The 23078-nt window shown below is 40.7% G+C and overlaps 1 long non-coding RNA gene across 1 annotated transcript; it reads left to right on the top strand.

The window, feature by feature from the left end:
• The first annotated feature begins 1656 nt into the window (after positions 1-1656).
• LOC125312017 lies at positions 1657-13511 on the top strand. The gene is made up of 4 exons (XR_007196555.1): positions 1657-1703; positions 9734-9802; positions 13194-13316; positions 13413-13511. It is a non-coding gene; the product is annotated as an uncharacterized LOC125312017 (long non-coding RNA).
• The last annotated feature ends 9567 nt before the right edge of the window (positions 13512-23078 follow it).

Genomic DNA, 23078 nt, shown 5'->3' with positions numbered 1-23078 from the left:
TGATTTATTTTCCTTCTTGAGGTAAGTAGAAACACTATCACAAAAAGCCATGAACAGAAAGTAATTTTTTTTAGAATTTTTTGACACCTAAGTGCATGGGCCCTGGTTGAATTGACATGGAATGACCCTTTTGCGAGAAGGTGCCTCTATGGCATTTGTGAATGAAAATGCCTGAAAATTGTGCTGTGACAGTGTGTGTGTATTGATCAAGAGCTATTTGTTTGTGGATCGGATCAGTGCAAAAATAATGTCTCAAAATTATGTCATAGAAGGAAGTGCTTAATGCCACTGCAGCTTTTAGGCATTTTTTATTTTTCACTCAAATTATGCATCTTATGTGTACCTCCAGGGTGAAGTATGGCATCTGTGTTCACTATCACTACTGGTGAAACGCTGAACACCCACGAAAGCTTCAAGTCACATCTCCCTTGGTGTTCTTTCAAAAATGTGTCTAACATCACAGACTGTGATGTCATCCTTGCTTTCTGCCCAGTCACATCTCGAGTTGGAATTAACATTGTGGCAGCATTAAAAGACATTCCAGGTACTGTACCACCAACACAGACAGCTGACCAGACAATGTCACATTAAACAACCACCTTTCCCTTGGGTGCTCATCATTCTATCTTTTTATGTTTTATTATTTCTCCACAGAGGGCAAACCTTTAGCGTTGGTAGTGCTTCACCACACATTTGACAGCAACTACGCTTTGGCCGACACAAAGAGGTTCGTGAAGCAGCCTGACTCCATCACTGTGGACTGCCTGTTCACTGATGATGGACTTTTGAGATGCACTTGTAATAATGACGCAGTGTGAGCTGTCGCCAAGTTCCTGCGGCAACACCAAAAACTCAGTCTGAGAGGCAAGCTGGCCCTGGTGAAATGTTCTGTAAAAAGATGTGAAAAATTAACCAATGAAAAAGTGTTAACACATTTGCAAGATATGACATGCTGTTCTAAGAAGGTGAAGCTCAAGATCAAGTGGATCCCAGTTTCATTAAGTGCATCTAAGCGATCGATAAAAACTGTAAATGAAAAACATACCGAACATGGACCACCATACTTTGAAACTCACTTTGACTATAAGGAAATCATTTAGCATATGTAGTTTCTGAGAAATCTTTAGCGCGGACAGGCTACACCATGTAGTCCCTATTGTAGGCTATCGTTAATGTTTGTTGGCTGTTGTAATGTTTGGTTATGCCTATGTCCGGTTTGATTGGCAGACGTGAATTATAAAATATTATGTGGTTGCACACAATTACAGTAGCCTAAGTGTACTTCTAACAGTTTTCTTTCTTGTTATTTAGAGTCTGTTGCTTTTGAGAATTGAGAGATGGCACAAATGAAAAAATCTAGCATCCACAGGTAGTCCAGTTTGATATAACACCTGGCTACGTAGCTGAGTTCATTTAGCTACATTTTTGTTTTTCATGCTGTAATGCTTTCTTGGCACTTTCAATAGCCTACAGTTTTGTGCTATATATCTCACCTCCTGAGTGCGGTCTCTACTTTTCTACCTGACTGAACTTCACCTTGGAGTTACGCACTGTGGCGCAGACGTCACCTCTACCTACGTGGCTGAGTTGTCATTTGATATTAAAAGTTTCAGTTTTGGTTTGAACGAGTATTAGCATACGATCGCACCGCTGTTCCTTTTTTTGCCGGTTTGAGGACGACAGGATCAGCCAAAACACTAAGGGTGGGTTACCTTCGTTTTGATCATGCACGAAATGTCAGAATGCCGACTGTGTAATCAATCATAAATGGCTATCAGTGGAAAAGGTAGTTGAACAAATTAAAGAAAATGAGAAAGGCGCAGTGCAGCATATAATAATTTGGAACCCTCAAAACTGATGCAACTGAACCTATTCGGTGGAGGGCAACTCTACGTAGAGTAGAACGAAGCAACTTATTAGGTGAGGAGATATTGGATAGCCTATAGGATGAGGAGCGGCTTATTTGCGAATGTCACAAAAAGTGTTACATAGGCTATTATGGCTATGTATCTATGTGTCTACATAACCTATTATGGCTCTAGGCTACTGAACTACCAGTAATTGCGATGGACGAAAATAAAGCACATTTTTGATAAACAGTGGAGAAATAACTTAAAGGAAAGTAAAGGAGACTTGCACCAAATAAAGGCAGTGTTGTGGGTTGTGTTTCTACAAGATGTTGGCACAAAGCTTAATTTCTGTTATAAACGAAGTAAGCTAAGGGTTTTCTCTCCATTGTCAACGTGAACTACTGGTATGTTCAAGCAGTGACATTTAACGTAACGTGTGTCAGACAGAAGATGGGCCTGTCTTTAGTTCCCGAATCCGGTCCCTCTCAAGTCACGTTAAATGGTGTGATTAGCAACTAGAATTTAAAACAAATCCCGGGAGTGACACCCCCGACCCCCAGTTTTTTCATACTGTAGCCTTGTTAAAAACAAATTAGAGGAAACACAGATAAACGCAAAGTAGGCCTACATGCACTGGAAAAGGCACAATCAACTCCAAAAATAAACCCCCTTTTGATTAGCAAAAATAACCCCCTTTTTTGCGAGTTTGAAAAAGATTAAATTTAAACATATGTTTTTGTTAAAACTATTTCTTTGAGGTATTTTTCTTTCTCAAAATAATAATGAGGTAAATTTCTTTCTCAATAATTCCTTGAAGGTTGGATTTCTCCTCATTGTTATCATTGACAAAATATGACATTTTGTGCTTCTTCTTGCTTGACATCATCAGGGTAAATCTGGAGGGCACTGTATTAACAAACCAACACTTTCAATGGAGTCACATGTGAAATACAGAGAACTGAGAAGACATAATGAGAAATATATTATTATTTATGATACATTAAGTAATTATTATGAGTACTTAATTATGCATAATTATAAGGTAAATATGAAGATAAATTCATGCAATATGTCATAATTGTTACAAGCTTTATTGTATCTGATCTATTGATCACTAAATGAATCTGGAATGCAAAGTTGATATAGTCAAGTGTATTGTGGCCACCCCTGCAGGTAATTGATAACCTGACCCTAGCCAGATGAATGTCGTTCCGCTTAGCTCCGCCTAGCTTCACTCACATCCATCTGGGACCTCTTCCATTGAGAGTGATTTCTCCAACCAACTTTATGGTTTAGCCAATCAGGGCCAGGGGGAGTTTCATAGATGTGACATAGCGTAGAAGCGACTGTGAGTCTGTTATTAGCGTCCGCGGGTTGGCTTCGATGTGAGTGGTTGAAGTAGCACGTCAATAGATGACGGACAAGTGGCTTATTCAATCATATGCAAGCATTTTTTGATTAGGCCCAGCCTTCTGAAGCAACACTTCAATGGATCGGTTCCAGATGGATGAGTGGAGCTAGGCGGAGCGAAATTCATATGGCTATTGCCAGGTTAGGTAATTGAAGGAACCTTTCATATCTGTATATGTAAGCAAATTTCCAATGCCAGGCTCTTAACACTTTGAATGCCACGCTGTTTACGGAAGCTTTGGCTCAGAGTGCCTGCAATCTACATCATTGTTGACGATTTTTGTAGAGCCACAGCATTATTTCTCCAGATAGCGAGACGGCGGTGTCTCCGATTCCACTCGGTCCACAGTTGAAGACACTGGAAGAATCCCATAAACTTCAGCTATTTCTGCCGTTTGATTGTATGCCTTTATATAACCCAACAGAGATGCCTGCTTTTGTTCCATTTTATTTTACAATACTTTTGTTAAATACACTGCTGTGATCGCATTAACGCCTCCATGTTAATGTGGGGGGGTTGTTGTCTTATTGGATGAAGGTGATTCCATTCAGTGGCGTTAATTTCTTCCAGCTGCTCATGATGAGTGATTGCAGAGGTAGTTGACACGTATCTTTGCCTATGTTTTACTGGATAGGGCCTATACGCAAACCCATGAACTTCATAGATATTAGAAAGCTAGATACGTTGGACTGGTTGAATGCATAGGTTGAATCACTGATATTAGAAAGCTAGATACGTTGGACTGGTTGAATGCATAGGTTGAATCATAGATATTAGAAAGCTAGATACGCTGGACTGGTTGAATGCATAGGTTGAATCATAGATATTAGAAAGCTAGATACGCTGGACTGGTTGAATGCATAGGTTGAATCATAGATATTAGAAAGCTAGATACGCTGGACTGGTTGAATGCATAGGTTGAATCATAGATATTAGAAAGCTAGATACGCTGGACTGGTTGAATGCATAGGTTGAATCATAGATATTAGAAAGCTAGATACCGCATTGACTGATATTAGATTACATCGTAAACACGGCCGCCATATTGGTGGGGGCATCGTAAACACGGCCGCCATATTGGTGGGGGCAGCTCCTTTACTGTCTACGGGCAACACTTGCAGCCAATCACAGACACCTGTCTGATTTCCAGTCAGAGTCACATGCTCCTCCATTGGCCTCCAGTGATTGTTGCCCCCACCACGATGGCGTTTAGCCTGGAAAGTCCAGACCCTGGTAATCTAGAAAGATGAAGGGTCTGGCAACGAACAATGTAATGGCCCAACTCGAGGGGCAGCACCAAGCATGCATTTGAAAATCTCACTGCACGCAATTGGATAACACTAGACCAATGTTTACCATTGGCGGAGCGAGGGGGTGGCTTCGGGGGCTCAAGCCCCGAATCTTTTTTCAAAAGCCCCGAATCTTTTTTTGTATGTGTTTTCAATTTCCAACAATTCTAATTTCTAATTTAACGTTCCCTTGGTTTCTCTATAAATGTTACAAAATGAAGGCTACTATTACTGAGCAAATAGGCTATCCCTTATTTTCAAAACCCAATATTGACAGATAATCTGATTTCCCACACGATGAGTTTAGGCAATGGCACAGCCGAGATGTAGCGGCGTACCATAGCATTAATTCCTGCAGGCGCCCCTGATGCCCGGTGCTTCTGTCTGTTAATTTGCGGCACAACTGAATGGTGTTATAGAACCGCGGACCGAAAGAAAAATAAACTAAATGTTTTCCTGATCAATAAATACTTCTTAATTCATAAAATATAGAGGCATAACATTAGGTGGAAGTGGTAGGCTATGAGTGCTCATTCAATGTGTTTGCGAAAGTGAAACTGACCCACTCGTGGGTGAATGAAGTGGATTCCTGCAATGTTCATGAAAACAGCATAGCGAGTGGATAGCCTAATAAATCGCGACTTGTTGTAGGCCTAACAGTAGCTTATATCGTAGCAAATAGCCTATGGCGATGCCGATGACAGATAGGCCTACACTTATTTCACTCGTCTCGCTAGACGTCTTGCAATGACTGAGGCAGGGACTAAGCTCGTCTCGCTCAGTCCCTGCCTCAGTCATTGCAAGCGCCTCTGATTTATTAATCACCACCATGTGGATACTGTTTTTAGAATTGATTTAGATTAAGTGTTAGTATAATTTGTATTTTTGTAATTTGTATTTTAGTATATTTTTATATATTGTATTAAGTGTTAGTATAATTTGTATTTTAGTATATTTAGCATATTCTTTATCTTCTACTGTCCTTACTGCTTAGTTGTGTTTTTATATTATATACTTTAATTACTCTTTCTGCTGTTAAAGAATGTGTTTGTGTTGTATGTATGCTGCTGAGACCTTGAATTTCCCCTGGGGATCAATAAAGTATCTATTTATCTATCTATCTATCTATCTAGAGTGAGCGCATAATGTGGGCTGTTGCGCAAAGAAATTAATTAGGGAGATGATCTGCATCTCCATTTACCAAACGCTATAGTTTTGCTAACATCTCCACTGTTAGCGTGAAATATGTCTCCATGCATGTAGTGTCAAGCAGCAGTGAAGTGAAAACCTTATCATGCAGGTATGTTCACGTCACCTGAGTCAGACAGAAAACGGGCCCTGCTTGCTCTGTTAAAGTTTGTATGCCCCTTCCAAACTGCGTTAAAAGGGTATATTTAACAGCCAGAATTTCGAAAATTTTCCGGGGGAGACACCCCCGAACACCCCGTAATATGATCAGCACCACCTCTCACAAAATACTATCAACGTCCCTGCTACCGGTCCGTCAGATATGACAACTGTGTCCGGTCCGTTTAGTGAAAAATGTTGCTGTAGACTGTTTGGACAGCAAAGGGAGATTACAGCCTAATAATAAAAACAGCTGCTGGAATTCATTTCTGTGTGGGCCTGAGTTATAATATATGACATATGTGCACCAGCCTGCACAGCGACAGCAAAGAGAGAAGTGCTGGCTGCACGTGCACGTCACTTGTGCGCGTCGCGGTCAGGGGGAGGGGGGCCTTTTTTGATATTGTGCACAGGGGCCCATATTTGTTTAATCCGTCCCTGAGTAGCCTAGGCAAATATGAAACGGACATGTAACGTGGCTACCGGCGGGATTTTGAACTTGCATGTTTCATGCATTTTAGGGCAAAAAATACCATGATATTGATGTGTTCTATTTGAGGAACGTAATCAATTGCGGACGTGCACAGACAGCTCAGACACAGCGCATGCCTAGGTTAGGCTACTTTCACTTAGAGTGCGCATTAATTAAGTAAAAGATGCTTCATAGTACCAAAACAACGATCAAACATTATCAAATGTATCGTGTTGTCACAAAGACTTACTCCAATTAGAAAATCGAAACCAAAATCATGTAAGTGTAAGTGTTCTCTCATTGACGCCTGTAAGGCCTATAAGGAAAATGCGATTTCAGTTTGTAAAATGTATATGTATCCCACCCCTCCCCAACTGAATTAGTCCCCCTATGTCATTATTCCCCCCATTTTGAAAAATGAGCTTTAAGCCCTGAATTAAACGTAGCTTCATGTGTTCCATTGAACATTATAACAAGTGGGTTCACAATGTGTGGGGCTGTGCTAAACCTGACCATAAGGCTACTTTTGCCAGAGTTCAAAGTAAAAATGTATTGAGACAAGGTAGCATCCCATCAGGGTTATCTCAGCATAGTATACTAGCCTCTAATATACAAACCATAACTCATTAAAAAAACGCTTAATTAACTAAGTGCCTGCTGATCAGATAGGCTATGCTGAAAGACCCAAAGTGCCACCCGTGTATCACGTAGACTACACCCCTGGGAGGTGTCTACACCCAGCGGGAGATGTAATGTTGCGTCGTGCAGCATCTTAATTATGGATTTAACTGAACTCCAGGGGATGTTCACTGACTGTAACAGTTTTTGTATCACTTATCACTTAGGCTTTTCAATAACCTTTTTTCTGAGATGTTTGGAGTGTTATTTTGTCTTAATGGTGGAATTGTGTGGATACTGATCGACCTTCCAGACACAGGTGTCTTTAGCCTTACTATACTATACACATTCAAGGCCAAATTAAATTGATCAAGATTCCATACAAGCAGTAAAAGGGGAAATATCCAAGGGGGTGAATAGTTTTTTAGACTGCTACATTAATAATAATAATAATAATAATAATAATAATAATTAAATATAGCTGCAAGCAGCAATGCGGGGGCCAAGCAGTGCGCTATAGCAGGAATGGCATTGCCATGCCATGAGCAAGTTTGATTGCCATTGGATAAAGAATGGCTGAGAAATAAGCTTATTTACTTTGTTACAGCGCCCCTAGAGGCCAAATTACACCAATGTCCTTGTGCGCTCTCACAATCAGCTACCATGTCCCTCTACCAAGTTTGGACTTCATACACCAAAGTGTTGCTGAGATGTGAGCTCACTTTCTTTATTACAGCACCCTTAGAGGTCAAATGAGACCACATTCCTTGCATGTCCTCACAATCAGCTAATATGTCCATGTATCAAGTTTGGACTTCATACAACGAAGCGTTGCTGAGATATGAGCCCACTTCTTGTATTACAGCACCCCCTATAGAGGCCAAATGATTCCAATTTCCTAGTGCGTCATCATAATCAGGTAACATGTCCTTATACCAAGTTTAGACTTTTTACACCGAAGCGTTGCTGAGATACAAGCTCACTTTCTGTATTACAGCGCCCCCTATAGAGGCCACATGATGCCAATTTCGTAGTGCGTCCTCACAATCAGATACCAAGTCCCTGTACCAAGTTTGGACTTCATACATTAAAGCATAGCCGAGATGTTAGCCCACTTCCTGTTAGGCGGCATCGTCACCATGTGTGATTGGCTGTCACGGGCAAATAAACTTGAAATGAAAAAATCTGAAGTATCGTTTGTGCGGCTCGGGCTGAAGATCATCTCCGCCATGTTCTGTGAAAATCGGATGAAATTTGTAACCGCTGAAACTTTTCGTAGTGTTTGGACCAAATCCAATATGGCGGAGGTCCAATATGGCGGAAAGTGACGGAATAGGGGCCGATGAACTCTGTATGGTCCAAGGATTCAGACACTACCTCAATTGTGAAAATCAGACAAAAGAGTCAAGGATCATGCGCATGAACGCATGTCCAGCATTGAACTAGTGGTGGCGCTAGAGTGTTCAATGTATATGCATAAAAAATGCTGTGAGTGATTGGGACAGTGTCCTGACTAATCGTATCGAGTTTTGTTATGTTAACTCAAAGCGTCACAGAGATGTTAGTCCACTTCCTGTTTGGTGGCTTCATCGACATATTTGATTGGCTGTCACGGGCAAACAAAAATGAAATGAAAAAATCTGACAAGTATTGTTTGTGCAGCTCGGTCTGAAGATCATTTCCGCCAAGTTCTGTGAAAGTCGGATGAAATTTGTAACCGCTGAAACTTTTCGTAGAGTTTGGACTAAATCCAATATGGCGGAGGTCCAATATGGCAGAAAGTAATGTAATAGGGGTCATTGAACTTAGGTCAGTCCAGGGATTCCAACTGTGCCTGATACGTGAAAATCAGACGCAACGTTCAATGGTCACATCCGTGAATGCAATCCAGGTTCGACCCATTGGTGGCGCTAGAGTGTTGGGCATAGAGTTCTGGAAATTGGTGAGAGTGATCATGGGACAGTGCTGAATCAGTGTGCCAAATTTCATAACTTTAGACCCAGCGGTTCAATTTTCGGCCAGATTTTGACCTGTTGGTGGCGCTAGATGGCTGGGTTTAGAGGTCCGTAAATGAGTGTGAATGGTCAGTGGAGTGTCCCGAAACTTTCTGCCAAAAAATCTGAACTTTTTAGCCAGGCGTTCTATGGGCTGCCATAGACTCCAATGGCAGAGAAATAATAATAGGAAAAGCTAGTAACTCAATGGGTGCCTTCGCTGCTTGGCCCCCAATAATTGTACATAATGATAACAATGTGTAAAGTATGAATATTTTTACCAAACAAGTTCATCTACATCTCATTCCCACATTCTTACTAGTCAAAAGTACAACTGAAATGTATAATGTAGATCATTTTAGCACCTGTGATGTAATTACCATAATTTCCCAACTATTCGCTGCAGCTTATACATTGATTTTGCAAAATCTTCTTCAGCTATGAGGTTAATACACGGGGGCAGTTAATATGGTATATGGTTTTCTTGGCCCCCAATAATAATAATAGCTTCATACTAACACAAATCATTAACATTTGCAAACCATGGCTGTAACATAGTTAAATAACATGGGTAATTGGTCAGATACAAATGACTACTCAAGTACTAAAAATATAAATATATCTTTTATTCAATATCAATTTTGTGTGCTTATGTGTCACTGTGGCTGTGTAGGCCTCTTTTTGAGAATTGCCTGGATTGCCATGGCTCCTCAATTCTTTACTTTTAATAAAAATGTATTTCTTTTCCCCAGGATTTCAGATGGCGGTTTTAGGAGCTTTGATCATATTCTTGTACCTGACTGTTTGTGAAGCCTCACACAGTAAGTAAAAACAGCTAAATCTCTGTTGTTCCCCCAGCTGGTAGTATTAATAACTGTTGTATTTGTCTCCCTTTGTCTGGGAGCTTTGATGTAGCATTTTGCAGAACAGCTGTGGTCATGTAACAAATACACATTTGGCACTGTTGATTTCGTTATTTTTTTTACGGTCAAGATTGTGACTGCTGGGATTAAATAGGCTATAATGTTTATTGACTCAGAGGGAAATTTAGGCTTACAGGAGCTTGTATGAAATATACATAGCAAGAAAGTATACAAGAATAACTGACAGTCAATCCATCAGAAACGTATATGTATTCCGAATTTGCCTGAATATAAGACAAGGTTTTTTTTTTCTCAAAATATGTCTGAAAAAGTGGGGTCATCTTATATTCACGGCCTAGACAAAAGAAAAACAAAAAACCCAGTGGATGGCGCTATATAGATATTTTGGAACAAATGTTGTTAGCAGCCATCCTTCTTCATGTAACAGAGGTCTCTCCCCTCCCTTGTTCACTCTGCATGGTGTATTGTGGAAGAATGATGGACGCCACAACAGGCCTTAATTTTTCTGCTTTATTGCTCTATGAAGTTAGCCTGGGTTTTCCCATGCTGCCTTACGCGCGCGATTTTATTCAGGCTGCTAGGCAGCCTGGATTCTATGGACTTCGTTTTCACCTCAACGAAGGAACCAATCACAGAACGGAGGGAGGGCAGCAAGACGATGACGACACACTAAAGCCGTTAAGAGCTACGTACAGATGCATTTGATAGACATTCGTAGCGCCCAATAAACGGCTCTGGGCATTCGTAAACCACGTTTCAAATACGAGAAAATGAATGTCTAGTTCCCAGACCATCTCTGAGATGAGGTCTGACATTAGCCAGGCTACTATGAAGTATGAAAAAGCAAATAAAAGAAATCAGGCAGGAAACAAGCTTCACAGTTCCTCTGCCTCAGGACAGTTGCAAAAGATATATATTTTAAACATCACAAACAATTACAATGTAATGAAATAAACTGTGGCATTAGGGGCAGCGGTGGCCTACTGGTTAGGGCTTCAGACTTGTAACCGGAGGGTTGCCGGTTCGAACCCCGACCAGTAGGCATGGCTGAAGTGCCCTTGCGCAAGGCACCTAACCCCTCACTGCTCCCCGAGCGCCGCTGTTGATGCAGGCAGCTCACTGCGCCGGGATTAGTGTGTGCTTCACCTCACTGTGTGTTCACTGTGTGCTGAGTGTGTTTCACTAATTCACGGATTGGGATAAATGCAGAGACCAAATTTCCCTCATGATCAAAAGAGTAGATATATATATATATATATATATACCTGAAGTATGGAAAAGAAAAGAAATCAGGAGGGAAATGAACCAGATGCTTCCCAGTTCCTGCCAACAGGTAAACCACAATCAAAACACTGTACACAGGACACATACTACAGCACACTGTCTACAAGCTAGTTAGCTTAATTCCACACCTTCAGCCATGCTAACAAGCTGTAGCATGAAAAATCACATAAATTGTGCACTGAGCTAATATAAAAAACAAGGTAACACGGGTGTGTTTTTTTTTTTTTGGGGGGGGGGGTACAAACTTGTTCAAACCCCGGTTTTTTCACCAATTGCACCCTGGCGTTAAGGGGTCCCAAGCGTGGGAACCAACTCCTGCCACACCCAAGCCACACACCCTCTACTACCTACTGTACCCCAAAAGGTAATTGCAAAATCTGCACAAAAGGAAAGATGGGGAAATTCAGGGAAGCATTATTACCCCTGCTACATTCACAACAGTGTACATTCACAACAGTGTACATTCACAACGTTTTCTACAGTTTGTGAGCAAGCGGACAGGTGAAGTTGAGCGAGCACGAGAGAGATCTCCAGAGCGAGCAGAGAACAGTTTATGTGAGGGTTGTTGTTGCACATACATATTAATCTTAGCAAACATGCAACACATTTGTGGAGCCAGAATAGATTCATGTTTGCTCAACTACAAGTGTTTTGGGCTCAAATTTAATTTTTCCTCAAAATATTGTTTGTAGATAGATAGGGGAATTTCCAAGGGGAAATTAAACAAGGGGAAATTGTTTCTGCGCTTAAATTATTCTACTGCTCACTCATAAAAGAGCCACAAATGTAACACCATAGACTTCCAGCAGGGGGCATAACTAGCAGGGGCATTAACTCTTACTAAATTGTTTCAGAAGGTTAGTGTTATAGCCATTTTCTTGGTTAAAGTCTTGAATGTTATTATTTATATGTATTGAGAAATTTGTTTGGATTAGTTATGAATGCTTGCAATCACTTAGTATGAATTATAATTTATTTTTATTTATTTATTTTTGTGCTTAGCACTTTGAGGGCGTAGCAGGCGAGGGGTGACGTAGTTGGCATGACGGCATATGGGGACTGGTGCACCTGAGGTCAGGGGGCATGGAGTGCGATAGCTTGGTTACAAACATTTTTTTGCTTTTGTTTAACAAAACCACTTTAAACAGTTATTTCTAATATAATTTTTGCTGTGAAAGTGTTTTCAAATATTTAAATTCAAATGAATCATTGATTAATCAGCATTAGTGACAGTAAAGTTCAAAAACTCTTTTATTATTATTTTCACTGTTCAAATAATTGCCATAATAATCTATCAATACTTATTTCTTTGCATTGATGTGCGACTATAGAGTTGATGAACTCCGGTGATATGCAAATTCCTTGCTGCAGACATTGCAGAGGACTTTATTTTCAACACATTTTTTATCAAAACCATCAGGCCGTTTTTTAAAAGTAAATGTTCCAATCAATGATCCAGGCAGCACATTTTCTTCTCTCTCCTTCATTTTACAGTCTAATTTTTACTGACTAGAACAGCTCGGGGTCAAAGGTCATACGGAATCGATTAATCTGCACTAATTTTAATCAGTTATTTTTTCTCAAATTAATTAATCGAAATTAATCAGTTATTTTGACAGCCCTAGTTATTTCGTTGATTTCGTTGTTCGACCTTGATGTGGACTAATTTACAACAACTTTTCATTCATCTTTCGTTGCTGTATGGACCAATAAAAAAATGTTTTCTGCCATGTAAAGGAGAAGGTGTGTTAATCCTGCCAGGCCTATCGTTTCACTGCCACAAAGAACTTTGGATAAAAATGGACTACACAGTTAGCAATCTCGTAAATGCAGTTGTTTACTGAATATCAAAGAAAAACACGTCCATGTCGGATTAGCTATTGTATTTGCATGCCGTGTTTTAGGAACATTGGAAATGGGCTTTAATGGCCTTTTGGCCAGACGGACCTGCAGAGCAAATCGCAAATTTGCCAAAAGTTTGTATGGGTTTTGCCAGGCTATGCCATTGAAGTACTTGGAGTAATTTTTGTGGTCTTGTTTTTAGATGTAGAATGTGAGGATAAGAACTTGAAACACAAAATCTGTTCCGATGCCTCCAGCTGCAATTGGAATCCCGGAAAAGAATTGAAGGAACAGATGACAAGTGATGAATACATATGCTATACAGGTACGTCAGGATTTGACTAATTACTGAAAATTCACATATGTGTGAAAGCTACATCATCACAGAAATCACCTTTCACTTGTCTTACTCTTACTTCAGATAATGGAATGACGTGTACGGAGGACAATACATTGAAAAAGAAACATTTGTGCTTAACATATGAAGAATGTAACTTCACATGCCCTGTCCGGAAAGAGGTTGAGTGCAAATTGTACAGGAACAGAGGCAAGTTTCATATTTTTTTTTATCTCTTCTGCTTTTCCCAAGTAAAATGTTATGATGACCACGGGTTTGGTGTGGTGGAACAGTAGATATACTTATTCAATACATTAAAATGTCCCAGATTGTATTCCACAGCTACAGTGTACAATAAACAAACAAAAGGATCATTATTGACAGCTGATCATTAAAGACAAAGAGCCCTAATTTAAATCAGACCTGGCAGCTGACACCAATTCGTGGGAGACACAAATTGATCCACTGTTATTGCGGGAACTTAAATTTATCACATTAGGGGGCAGGGGCCAATGGCGCCTTAAAGGCGCTCTAAGCCAGTGTTTCCCAAACTTTTTTTTCTGGGGACCCACTTTTTAAAAATGACAGACCATTGTGACCCAATTCACTTTAGATCTAACATGCAACGACCTATATTTCCCAAAACGTCTACAGTGGGCAGTGCTTCGACTTGGCCAGCTTCACTCGCGGTCCGTGCGTGGGATCACGCGGTATCACGCGACTTTAATTTGTATTTTTCCAGTGAGACGCTGCAACAACCCAAACAACCGGTAGATGGCTCAAGTGAGCAGGGTGTCTCGTAAAAAGAAATGGAGCCTGGAAAACCCTACACAGACTTCACTACAGACTTTAGCAGACTGGTTTAGAAATAATGTAATAGCCAGAAATATGCCTGCCCTGCCCTAATAAAGAAATATTTGGTTAACTGCGAGTGAATCCCGTTTGCAGCCGTAGAGACGCAGGACAAATTAAACATTCTGGTTTTCTCCGAGTGCAACGATGATAGACAGACATCATTTGGACAAAATATAGAGTATTAACCTCCGTTGCTCAGCCAAATGCCTTCCTGTTACGTCCTGTTATCACGGAGTTACAGGCGATAAACGATTTTTGATGGTCACAAGTTTACTTCATTAGGGACTGTTCGTTATTTATTTAAGGGGCTACCGGAGGAGTTTTGGGAGCATTAGTCCAAAAGACGTGACCCTCCCTCGCCAGCAATACATTTTTCTATGACCCTCCAAAGTGATTATGAAAAAATCACTGTCAACTTTTTCCGGGTTTATCGCCTACTGTATTTTAACGTTTTCACATATTTAGCCTATGATAAACGGCTTATGGCTATCACGAAACCAAACTACAAAGGCGAACACTTTAACAGGGGGAATTAATTGGGCATGAATCATGCTGAACGCTATTTCGCTACCTTAGAATAATAAGGTTCTATCTGCGTTTTGAGTAGGTACAACCGGGACGATTGAAACGGGGAAGAATGAAACATTCCGGTTTTCTCCGAGTGCAACGATGATAGACAGTCATCATTTGGACAAAACATGGAGCATATTAACCTCCGTTGCTCAGCCAAATGCCTTCCTGTTACGTCCTGGTATCACGGAGTTACGAGCGATAAACGATTTTTGATGGTCACAAGTTTACTTCATTAGCGGTTTATTTTTTTGGATTATTAAAGAGTGTTTTTCATTTAAAGGTTTGACTTCGTGCTTATTCAGTAGAGCATTTAGTGCTCTCCCCAATCCCAGACGTTCACATTGCATGTTTGTTTGTAATGGATGCTGTTGGATGTAATGGAAGTTGCATGACCCTCTCTTGCCTGCTAGAAATTGTTCAATGACCCTCCGATAGAATTGTTAAAAAATACATGACCCTCCCCTGCCAATTGTCTTCCGCCCGCGCCACAGCCACACACTTTGTGATAACATTCTTTAATCAATCTTTCCCGTGAGCTTGCATGCTACCAGTCCTTCCTTTTCAAATGTGTTGCGCCTGTTTGCACAATTTCACAAATAATCATATGTGATTAATAGTATGACAAATAATCCCTGTGCACGGGGACCGAAACAATGCATGCCAACTTTTTCCGTGTTTATCACGTATTTTAACTTTCTCCCGCTGTCTTGCTGTTTTAATGTTTTCCCGTAGAATATCCCATATTTTAATACTCTCATAACAGCCCTGCCATCGGGCCTGTCTCTGTGTTGCCCTGTTGCTACCCCTTGCCCTTCCAACGAAACAGATGTCTTCAAATCATCGTTTTCCTTGCTTGAAGGCGAACTTAGAGTGATGTTAACCTATTTAAGTTTAACGGCGCGATTGTCATGAGAGCACGATTCATTGGCGCTTGCATGTTCGGTCTTGTGTCTACGTGCGCACCTGAGGCTACTCAGCTGCAAGAGAAATAATTTCCCCTCTTTGTATGTTCACTGCAAGTTGGTAACTTTCAGTGTTTTACGATGTCTTTGTCACGGGGAAGTGTTTTTCCCCATGTATTTATTCTAGGTTACTGTCAGTGACTGCCGTGAGAGAAGCGGGTTCTGTGTTTCGTTCATGTCAGTGACTGACGCGAGAGAAGCGGGGGTCTGTGTTGTGTTGTGTTGCGTTGCGTTAATTTATTTTCATTGGGCATACCGTGCCGTGCCGTCCACAGCTCTTCAGTTCTGACAAAGCCAAAATTACTCCTTTTGAAACAATGACTGCAGGAAGCGCGTTTGTATGGTTATATTGCTTGATGGGGGGGGGGGGGTGTCCCAAGCAGCTTTCAGCCATAAGGCTACTTTGAGAACATTTCAATTCACCCGACACTAATATTCAAAATGTTGAAAACTATTTCGGCATAGCCTATAAAGCAGTTTAATTAAATGGAATGTTAGTTGTAAACAAACAAGCTACTTGGTGAGGCTTGGCCTCACAGATGAGCTCGTGCCTTAGATGGCAGGAAAAATCTTCACGATAGGCCTATTAACTAACCACCCGATTCACGTTGGCTGGGGGGAAGGGGGGCCATCAGACAATTGTGCCCAGTTAATCCGGCCCTTCCCCCAAAAAATCCCACTTTCCCACCTCTGACAGCTTAAAAGAAGTCAAGAGGACTCCTTACTCACAGACCTATTCACAAACCTGCGGTTTTGAAATCCTATGCAGCTACAGGAGCTTCCAATCGCGAGGAAGCAATTTTGCATTGTAGGCATAACTAACATGCAATAAGCGCCCGCCAACAACAACCAAAACTAGGCTAATCATTGTCAACATGTAAATTAAATGTAACATTATTGTGAATCAAATTAAAATGTTCTCTTTTGCAAACGTAGGCATAGTAACAGAATAATTTAATAATGTTACAAGATACTACATCAATCCGTATGTTTCATTGGGCTACTAGGCTATTTGTTTTGCCTTGATTCATTTAGGCTAGGCCTTTTATTCAGGGGCCATATTCACAAAGAATTTTAAGGCTAAAAGTAGCTCCTAACTGGCTTAATTTAGGAGCAACTCCTAAAAATAATGGGCGTGTCACTCCTAACTTTAAAAGTAATTCACGAAGCATTTTTAGACCTAAAAGTAGCACCTAAGTCTGGGACAGCTTAAGTCGAGAGGACTCCTAACTCACTAAGACCTATTCATAAACAGCTTTTTGTGGCATTTTACGTTGCGATGTTTTGAAATAGCCTATGAGCAACAGGAGCTTCCAATGTGAGGAACAATTTTGCATTCATAAAAGGGATGCAATAACGCCACCAACAACAACCAAAACTACTCATTGTTAACATGTAAATGAAATGTAACGTTTCATTGTGAATCAAATTAAAATGTTCTCCTCTTTGCAAACGTAGCCTAGGGATATGGTGACAGATTAATTTAATAATGTTGCAAAGGTAGGCTACTGCATCAATCCATAGGCCTATGTTTCATTAGGCTACTAAGCTATTTGTTTTGCCTTTGCCTACTCTTTATTCATTTAGGCTAGGCCTTTTATTCAGTTATTAATCATCTTCCGTCCTTCAGACTACTTGTGTAGCGACGCATTCTCCGACCTGTCACCTGTCAGTCATCATCGGAAGAGAGGTGTTTGGAATTCCCCGTTACAATCGCCAGCCAATCAAGGTGGTCACTTCAGTCAAGCTCGTGCATGAGTAATGACGTCATCCATAGCCACGAAGACTCACTCCTAGTTTAGGAGTTGTCTGAAAGGCTTTGTGAATAACTTTTAAGAGAAAACTCCAATCTAAAATCTTTAAGTGCGATTTAGGAGTAGCCTACTCCTAGTAGTAAGATAAAGCCTTTGTGAATAGCCCACGGCCCCCAGTTATTCATCATCTTCCGTCCTTGTGTAGCGCATTCTGATTCTGAGACCTGTCACTCATCATCGTAAGGTAGGTGTTTGGAATCATGCCCGCGTTACAATCATCAGCCAATCAGCCAATCAAGGTGGTCACGCTTGCCCATTTACCCAAATTAATGGTCGAATATTACTGATGATCATTGTTATTTAAGAACATGCAGTGTGTGTAGGGTACCAAAAACATCTTGCTCGTAAAAAAGCATCATAACGCACATTCTGGCGGGTCTGTTATTTACTGTAGGCTCGCAAAACCACATGCCTTTATTTTGGGCAAGCCTGCATTCATTCATTCATTCAACATTTATTTATTCTCGGAGGGTCACTGAGGGAAGCCCTCATTTTCAATGAAGCCGAACTTACAGAAGCTAAAGCAAAGCTCCACAAACAAGACAACATTGAGGCCTTCTGTTGAAGAATTTTATATAAAGCCTGCGCTGACATAATCCTCCTGCCCCTGATAGGCCTACCACAGCTGTGGATAGTGTGGAATGTTCAAGTAGCCTAATAACACAATCCAATGTGTGTCTCAATTGTCCCCCGCTGACCACCTCACACATTTCTCTAGATTTTGCAACGAACTTACATGACACAATGCCATAAAATATGCCAGTTTTAAGACACAGAATAATGTTTGTAATGATACCAGGTAGGCCAGGTATTGTCGAAGGTGGATGGTGAAGTGAAATTTTTACTTTGGAAAACAAACATTTGCCGATATCATCGCCGATCATCAGAATATTGCAACAGATTCTGTGTTCTGGACTGCAGGTAACTTGTTAAGCCAGTGGTTCTCAAACTTTTATTTCATTCCCCACTTTGATCAAGGGGGATGACTGATGATAGTGGAGATAGCGTGTTATATCGAGGCTTTTGCAAGTCAGCATCTTCGACGGTAGTCTATAAAAAAATATTTTCGATGTCCCAAGCGGAGAGCCATACTTTATTGTTTTTAACGATCTCTATGCTACTCACAAAAATGTAGGCATGGGGACATGATGAAGTAGGTTATCCAACTGTCATGTGTTAAATTATTGTGATTACGAGCCAGTGGTTTTCAAACATTATGCGTGACTCGGACATCTAACTAAATGCAACAGGCTCATATCGTCCTTGCATTCGCAAAATGAGGACCAGTGTTTTGTCAAATTGCAAATAGCTATTCGTTTTAACAATTTTTTTATGATAGTAGCCTATACAAAAAGCACTTCATACTATCTTAATCTTGGAATATGGGGAGGGAAGTGGCGCGTCTGCAGTCAGCCAAATATGAATGTAATTCTGCGGCATAAAGCAGATGTAATTGTTTATCGTACAGAAAAATAAAAATGACATGTCAAGCAGTCAATTGACTACATTGCAGTCAAGAAGTAGGGCAAATTAATCTACGAAACCAAAACGTGGGTCATAGTTGTCTAAGCCTCTATTGCGTAGCCTGTTAAAAACGTCGCCAGATAGTATTAAATCGGCAACAACATTGTTTTCTGCAGAAGCCTACCCAAGGCTACAGATTAATTCTGAACAGTTATTTCTCTACTGGCTCAATTATCACACCACTGTTTTGATTTCGTAGTTGCGTTAACCCCAACACTGACAATAATGTAGACAGCAAATTTCGATTTCGATTTTCGTGTAGTCAAGCCTTAAGCCATACCCAAGTAGCCTAAATCGAGGTAATGTTTAATTATGCATGATTTATTTTGTTATTGAATTCGTAGGCTGGGATTACTCTCGGCAACAATTATGTAAGGGATGGCAGGCAGAGCGATGTACAGTGGCAGAGCGACGCACAGTGGCTGAAAGTGGTACTAAAGCTTCACGCAGCTTCACGCCGCGTAATGCGCGAATGAAGTGGTCATTTGAAAGCGATGCCCACTGTATGTTTTAGACCACAGGTTCTCAAACTTTTCTATGCCGGGCCCCCTAAACCATACAGTGCCATATCTGGTGGTTGGATAGATATCAGCGCCTACTAGGTCTGGCCTACTACCACTATATGGTTTGGTGATGCACTGATTCCTCAGTTTTCCCACAATTTGCAATCTCCGTTACACTCATGAAACAATGTTAATTATTTTGTTATGCCCCCTGCTAGGGTCAGGGAACTATAACAAAGCTAAATAAAGCAAGGGCAAAATACGGCAGACAACGGTGGATAAATTTTAAAATAATCAATAATTTATTATAATTAAACTAGAACACAAATTAAAGGAATTATCCGGAGTAAAATGCACTTTAGATCGATTGGAGTCGATTGCCAAGTGTGCTCTGGAAATTCACAATTTCGTCGCCGTTTCGTAGTCCAGTCCATACAACTTCATTTCAATTTCAAAAGAAATACTGGACTATGTTTTTTTAAAACGGCGACGAAATTGTGAATTTCCAGAGCACACTTGGCAATCGACTCCTACGGACTTTCCCCCTAAAGATGGCAGCAAAGATGGCAGCAAAGATGGCAACATTTCCGGAAAGGTACTGGCTTGATGAAATTCATTCTGGACTCTCTATCCGACCACATAAAGACCTCGGGATACTTCGGTTTGGCTTTAGGGACCCTCTACTCACTACCACGTAAGTGTAATGTTGTTTGGAACTGTAGAAGAGGTATAAAAATAGCGTTTTGTAGCGGCGAAATAATATGCCCTTCTCACTTCCACGCTAACAAGTTTTGACTAAAAACGGTAACATCGAACTTTCTCAAAACACATCCGAATGACATGATTTGGATGTCAACTCAACGTATGTACTCCCAATCATCCGTAAATTTATCTAAAGTGCATTTTACTCCGGATAACTCCTTTAATGCAAAGAGCAATGTTCTAAACAAATAGCAAGTGAAGGCCAGAAGGCCAAAAACAAAGCCGCCCAATTTCCAAGCCTCTCTCCCAGACTCTCAATCTGAGAGGGACTGGAGACCTGGACGGAGTGTGGGGACGTAGTGTGGGGACGTAGTGTGGGGCGTAGTGTGGTTTGCGTGTGTGTGGTGAAGTGGTGTGGGGCGTAGTGTGGGGGTGAGTGTGGTGGCGTGGTAGTGTGGGGGCGTAGTGTGGCACGCGTGGTGTGGGGGCGTGGTGTGAAGAGGGAGTGTGGTGTGGGCGTAGTGTGGGGGCGTAGTGGCGAGTGTGGGGCGTGGCGATGGAGTGGGGCGCGTGGCGTGGCGTGGCGTGGCAGCGGTGGCGTTCTGCGAGGAACCAAAAAAACGAGCCGGCCCCCGGAGTGACGTCAACCAGCTCCTTTTATAGGGCTGGTCCAGCAATTAAGCCCCCTGCTGGAGTGTCTGAAAAATACAAAGAGACAGCAGGAACACAAACAGCTAGGGACGTAACAATTTTCAAATTTATAGTTGGACATGACTAGCCTACCAAAAAGATAAGTTTTGATGTGTACATCCGAGAGTTTGGGGATATTCTGGCATGCTATACATCACTCTTCAGCATAGTAGCCTAAGCTGCTCCTGTACAGTATTTCTAAAGATAGATGTTGTAGCCTAGGCTATGTTGCGTTGCAGACAAATGGATCAGTGGGCAATTACGATGCAAACAACAAATAACTCAAGTCGTTATATTGTAGCCAATTTGTAAATGTTTCTGTATTTCGAAAGTTTATTCCGCATTTTCCTCTAGACTTTAACATGTGCTTATTTGTGCTGAGGCTTTGTGTTGTGTTTGGCTATGCTGTAAGAATGTGAAATGAATAAATAGCCTATCAGAACAAGAGTAGAAATAGCTGAAAGATGAACGATAATGCGCCTTTACTGTAGTGGAGTTCACGAGATGAAAAATAAGATGTAAATAGCCTTTAAATGTCCATTTAAATGTAGCCTATTGTAATGCACTGTTGTGCATTTTGAATCCGAAATAAGAAGGAATGTGAGGAGAGAGAATGCTTTTAACTTTAAAGAGTATAACAATTAAAACTAGGCTATCTATGACGCAAATTTAATAGCCTTATGTGGTCTATGGATGTCTGCTTCAGCTGTTGACAGCACGGTCTTTGAGATTTAAAATGATACTTTTTAGATTTTAACAGGCCAAGTTGAAGAGCTGCTTAGTTGTTTGATGCTGTATGAGACATTTTACTGCACAATGATTACACGTTGGGCTTAGAGGGCAAACTGTACGATTTTACTTGATCTGTAAGACAATAAAGAGACCAAACAGTGCGAGAAGGAGTTATAGTGGGCTACTGACTGTTGTCATTACATGAATGCAGATGGGCATTTTTCACAGGTAAATGGGGAACTTCCCGTTTCTTCTGTCACAAATGAATGTGTTAATGCATGTTGCCTAACAAACATACAACAGAAAACGTTCTTCTTAAGCCTTCTGACCGAGGTTCTGCCTGCTCGCCACACACTCACTCTTCCTCAACCCACATCGCCCCCTACAGTTCCTTCAGTTGGGTTGTGGAGGTTAGCATACTAGAATAGAATACTGTTAGAATACTGTTGGGTTGTGGAGGTTAGCACACTATAACGTTACAGCACAGGGTAATCCTAATTTTATGGATCAAATTTATTCCAATCCAACTCAAAAGTTTTGAACAACACAATGGTTTTATCCTGATCAAAACCAAGAATAGATTATGTGATCTAATCCAATTTCAGGATCCTTGTTTCCCTTTGAACAACTTTGAACTACAATTTTCAAGATTTGAAATCCGATAGCCGAAATCCGGTAACTGAAAACCGATAACCGAAATCCAATCACGTTTTTTTGAACAATTGGGCCCAAACAATCGAAACATATGTAAACTAAAAAGCTGTGCTACCTCATGTTCATTTTGCTCGGACCCCGTTAAATCACCGCTTGCGGTTATATTTGTTATTATTATTATTATTATTATTATTATTATTATTATTATCATTATTATTATTATTATTATTAATAGCAAATAAATAGCATCCCCTTCTTCCCCTCCCCCTTTTATTTACATTCTCTGATAACTTTTCTAATTTCACTCTTTCTCTCTGCCTCTCTCATCGTTATTCTGACGGGGCCCCATTGGATGGCTTGGGAGACTCGGTCCTTGCTTTGTCAAAATTTTGCTTTGTCAATGTATCATGGAAGAGGTGTATCTGACTCCAGCCTCTATGTCATGATCTTTGCCAGATGAGCCTGAATCAGATCATCCCTAACCTCTTGTGTTGCTTTGCCTGCTGTAGATATGCAAATGAACTCATGTTCCTCTGAAAATGGATTGATCCAATTTCAGTTTCTGTCTCATCAGATCTAACTGTGTAGAACTGTTGTAAATGTAGGTACTTGTAGATCAAGTCTTGGAAAATAGTTATTATTTCTTTTCAATGGAAATGATTTTAACATCAGATGAAAGACAATTTTAAGTATGATAATAATAATAATAAATATAGCTGCAAGCAGCAATGCGGGGGCCAA

This window comes from Alosa alosa, chromosome 18 (assembly GCF_017589495.1).
Source record: "Alosa alosa isolate M-15738 ecotype Scorff River chromosome 18, AALO_Geno_1.1, whole genome shotgun sequence".
NCBI classification, from domain to species: domain Eukaryota; kingdom Metazoa; phylum Chordata; class Actinopteri; order Clupeiformes; family Clupeidae; genus Alosa; species Alosa alosa.
This window is presented reverse-complemented; position numbering and strand designations above follow the sequence as displayed.